Source organism: Vespa crabro, chromosome 13, assembly GCF_910589235.1.
Source record: "Vespa crabro chromosome 13, iyVesCrab1.2, whole genome shotgun sequence".
In the NCBI taxonomy this organism is placed as follows: Eukaryota; Metazoa; Arthropoda; class Insecta; order Hymenoptera; family Vespidae; genus Vespa; species Vespa crabro.
This window is the reverse complement of record NC_060967.1, coordinates 5,534,939-5,539,938: the sequence shown is the minus strand read 5'-3', so window position 1 is coordinate 5,539,938 and position 5,000 is coordinate 5,534,939. Positions and strand designations below refer to the sequence as shown.

At 48.9% G+C, this 5,000-nt stretch overlaps 1 pseudogene; it reads left to right on the top strand.

The window, feature by feature from the left end:
* LOC124428936 overlaps positions 1–5,000 on the top strand; it is an 11,252-nt pseudogene that overhangs the window by 1,983 nt on the left and 4,269 nt on the right.

Here is a 5,000-nt window from a genome sequence, read left to right as displayed (position 1 = left end):
GGAACCGCATGCAATTCGGGCCCTCGTAAGAGTGTTCGTCGGGGTAACCCAAAATGACCTGGAGACGCCGTCGGGAGATCCGGGAAGAGTTTTCTTTTCTGTATAAGCGTTCGAGTTCCCTGGAAACCTCTAGCAGGGAGATAGGGTTTGGAACGCGAAGAGCACCGCAGTTGCGGCGGTGTCCGGATCTTCCCCTCGGACCTTGAAAATCCAGGAGAGGGCCACGTGGAGGTGTCGCGCCGGTTCGTACCCATATCCGCAGCAGGTCTCCAAGGTAAAGAGCCTCTAGTCGATAGACTAATGTAGGTAAGGGAAGTCGGCAAATTGGATCCGTAACTTCGGAATAAGGATTGGCTCTGAGGAGCGGGGCGTGTCGGGCTTGGTAGGGAAGCGGGTCTGGCTGACGTGCCGGGCCTGGGCGAGGTGAACAGTTCCGGTTACGGTACTGGGATCCGAGCTCGGTCCCGTGCCTTGGCCTCCCGCGGATCTTCCTTGCTGCGAGGCTTCCTGGCGGATAGCCCCGTCGTGGTCGTCCTCTTCGGCCGCCATTCAACGCTCAGCTCAGAACTGGCACGGACTAGGGGAATCCGACTGTCTAATTAAAACAAAGCATTGCGATGGCCCTCACGGGTGTTGACGCAATGTGATTTCTGCCCAGTGCTCTGAATGTCAACGTGAAGAAATTCAAGCAAGCGCGGGTAAACGGCGGGAGTAACTATGACTCTCTTAAGGTAGCCAAATGCCTCGTCATCTAATTAGTGACGCGCATGAATGGATTAACGAGATTCCCTCTGTCCCTATCTACTAGTTCCAACATGGCTGCCATACGGGAAAGACGTGTCGCATCGTGCTCCGCGCTTTGTGAAAAATTTTCCGGTAAAAAGTGCATTGCCGAGAAAAAATTTATATCCCACACGTTCATCTAAGTGCAGTGAACAAACTGTGATATTAATCAACAGTGGGAGTTGATTAATTATCGTGTTATTAGTGCATAATTGTGCGTACTAATTTCGAGGAGGCCATATTGATTTTTACATAGTCTACGGACGATGGCGCACTCTATAGAAATCTTTGGATTGTGACTGAAGCGCCACCACATAATCGCCGATCGTCCATTGGTCGTTCGTGCTGGACAAGAAAAGCTGTAGTGGTATGACTGCATGCTACTTTAATTATTAACAGTTGGCACACCTGCGGCACTCTAACCTAAAAATTAGAAAACGCGGGAAACACTTCAGGCACGGCTCTACGGGCCCTGTCGCCCGGGGGCCTCAGGCACGGCCCTATAGACCTTGTCGCCCGTGACTTTAAAAAAATTTTTCTGGAAATTTTCCAAAATTTCACAAATTTTGAAAATACCGGTTTCGGTAAACTAAAACACGCAGCCAAGTTGGAACTTCTCAAAATTAATGGTGGGCGTGTTCCATGACCGCATACTGAGAAAAATGTTGCTTTCGAAACCGAAAGCAATGCGACTATTGTACTTAAAAATTACATAGTCGGTATAGCCTGCGGGCTTACGTCGCTTTAAAAGCTAAAAGCAATGCGACTATTGAACTTAGAAATAGTCGACATAGCCTACGGGCTTAATTGTTCTCGAGACTTGAAAGCAATGCGACTATCGGACTTAGAAAAATTCTAAGACGATGGTTTAGCCTTCGGGCATAATATTGCTCTTCGGTTTCGAAAGCAATGCGACTATCGGACTTAGAAAATATTTTTTTTTTTTTTTTTTTTTTTTTTTTTTTTTTTTTTTTTTTTTTTTTTTTTTTTTTTTTTTTTTTTGAACTATTGAACTTAGTATAAAATCGGTAATTAGAGTAAATTATTTAGAGTACGTAAATTTTGCTTTCGGGGCTTGGAAGCAATGCGACTATCGGACTTAGAAAATTTCTAGGTCGATGGTATAGCCTTCGGGCTTAATGTTGCTTCTAAGTTCCGAAAGCAATGCGACTATCGGACTTAGAAAAATTCCGATGAGTCGACGAAATGTTATATGAATGCTTTCCGAAAGCAATGCGACTATCGGACTTAGAAAAATTCCGATGGTCGTTGAAATGCTATACGAATGCTTTCCGAAAGCAATGCGACTATCGGACTTAGAATTTTTTTTTTTTTTTTTTTTTTTTTTTTTTTTTTTTTTTTTTTTTTTTTTTTTTTTTTTTTTTTTTTTTTTTCCTCTTAGCAGTATGTTCATTTCGCCATTGTTGCGGTCATCGAACCTCCGCCCACCATTAATGGAAGAATACGTAAGTATTCTTCCCATCTTTTTTTTTTTTTTTTTTTTTTTTTTTTTTTTTTTTTTTTTTTTTTTTTTTTTTTTTTTTTTTTTTTTTTTTTCCAGCTAAAGTCTTCTTCGCAACTTCTTTCCTTACGTTCAATTAAGAAGTTGCTTCCGTACACATCATGATGGTTGTCCGTGGGGAAAAATATTCCGGAGGTAAAATAGCCTCCCGTTCGGATCTCCGGGTGGAGGCTTTCCCAGGGGCGGTTAACGTGATCAGGAGAAGTTCGCGCATAGCATCGCTCAACGCGGCATGCGCGCCCCCGAAGACGACGAGTGGATGCACGTCCGGCGTAGGGCAGCGTAGGAACGCAGCAACCCGCCGGTCGAGCGCCCGAACGCCGTCCAAGGCTACTGACCGCGCGACCCCCCGCTGCGTTCCTTGCCCCGTACAACCCGGACTGCATCAGGTGTTAGCCAATCTTCAAGAGGCTATTATCGTATTAGAGAGGTGCGACAGGGTCTTGCCACGGCCATCTTCCAAGGCCAAGCAAACGATCATCGAAGATAATCTATCCGGGAACACAGAGATAAACGAAATACGCGAAATCGGCCCTTCCAGTCCGAACAATAGGCAAGCAGAATCTACGATAGACAAAGAACCGGTTGCCACGCGTCCGCGAACACGAGCGTACGTCCGCGCGCAATCCCCGCAAACCCTCCCAGAATCGGAACATATGCCCCCAGCCTTCACGAAAAATTATAACCTACGCAATAACACAAGACGCGCAGCGAATAGAAATAACCCCCTACCACCTATTGTAGAGATCGACATAGATCAAGTCGGGGAAAGTATAGTTATACCCCTAGAATCGGAAGCGCCTACGCTAATAGGCGACGCCCCGTCTGAACACCCCGAAGAAACAGATATAGGCGTAACGCAGGAAATCAATGGTGTTACAAGCGCGAACACCGAACCAAAAGCACCGCGAGTCACCTTCGCCGAGCCTTGTGCCACGATAAACGAAATCGACACGACCCCCATCGTCAATTCCCCCCCCCATACCAACCGCGCGTTTCCAAAAATCCACCTCCTGCAGCTTAATATGGGGCGCTCTAGGACGGTAACGGGAGAAGTTCGCGAACTGATCAGCGATAAACGCTTAGATGTATTACTCCTGCAGGAGCCATACGTCCAAAAGTACGGGACAGGATACGAGATCACCGGTCTAGGCAGCGGAACTAGAATAGCGGCCACTCGGGATGAGAGACCATGGTCTGCTATCGCGGCGACCAACCCGAATCTCGCGTTGCTTTTCATCTCGCAGCTCAGCACCCCGCACTGCGTATGTGCGGAAGTGCAAGCACCCGGCTTCTCTTTCTACGTCGTCTCGCATTATTTTCAATTTAGCGACGAAATAGAGGAGCACCTTAGGCACCTGGATACGGTACTTCGTGCCCTAAGGGGGGAGAGAGTAATAATTTCGCTGGACGCCAATGCGCGCTCACCTCTCTGGGGCCCTCAGAGCACAGACGAGAGAGGTTCGAAATTAGAAGCCCTCATCCGGGCATCCGGACTAAAGGTAATCAACGACGTTAAGCAGCCCCCCACATTCTGGACGACGAGAGGCTCCTCATATATCGATGTTACCCTCTCGTCGCAATCCATGAGCCGATTCATTGGCCAATGGAAAGTTAGATCGGGATGGACGTCCAGCGACCACAACTCAATAGATATCGTGTTACAACCCCCGAAGACTGAACCGTGTCGAGGGGGTGGCGCTCGGGGGGCGGGGAACAGGAGGTTCAACACCAGGAGAGCCGACTGGGACCTTTTCACTGAGCGTCTTCTCTCCCTTTCCACGGCGAGGCTGGAGGGAAGTAGTCTAGGATCGGCTTCTGAGGTAGAGGCACGAGCTAATGCGCTCACAAGTGTCCTACAAACCGCGTGCTCTGAATCAATGCCACGGAAAAAGGCCCATCGGAAGTCCAACCCGTGGTGGACGTCAGCATTAACGACACAGAAGAAGGCGTTGTCCAGGCTTAGGCGCGCGTTCCAACGAGAGGAAGTCGATCCGACTCGTCTCGAGTTGATGCGGGAATATAGGACGTCGCTCCGAGCCTATAGTAAGGCGATACGACGCGCAAAAATAGAAAGTTGGAGGGAATTCGTAACGGAGCAGGGTAACAAAGATCCGTGGGGATATACCTATAAACAGCAGGCGGGTAAACTTCGCGTAGAAAGGGTGATCAACACCCTGAAAAGAGACGGAAAAAAGACTATGAACGTCCGCGAAACGGCGAAAGTCCTCCTCGACACACATGTCCCGGACGACTGCGAGTCCGAGGACACGAATGAACAACGCGTGGTGCGAAACACCTCTAGAGATGCCCCGGAAACCGTTGACGCCCCCCCCTTCACAGCGGAAGAGGTGGCGCGAGTTATAAAGTCCCTCAAAAACGGAAAGGCCCCGGGGCCCGACCTCATTGAGGTGTGCGTGCTCAAAAGAGCATTTGCCACCATCCCCTCCCACTTCGTAGACCTTTTTAACGGCTGCCTCCAGTGGGGCATTTTCCCATCCATTTGGAAAGAAGGCTCCTTAAGAGCACTCCTTAAAGGCGTAGATAAAGACGCGGAAGACCCCAAATCCTACAGGCCCATATGCCTCCTCTCGGTCGTAGGAAAAGTTCTAGAAAGGCTGCTCAAGATGCGCCTAGAAGCTACATCCCTTGCGCCGGGTAAACTCTCGGATACACAATACGGCTTCGTCCCAGG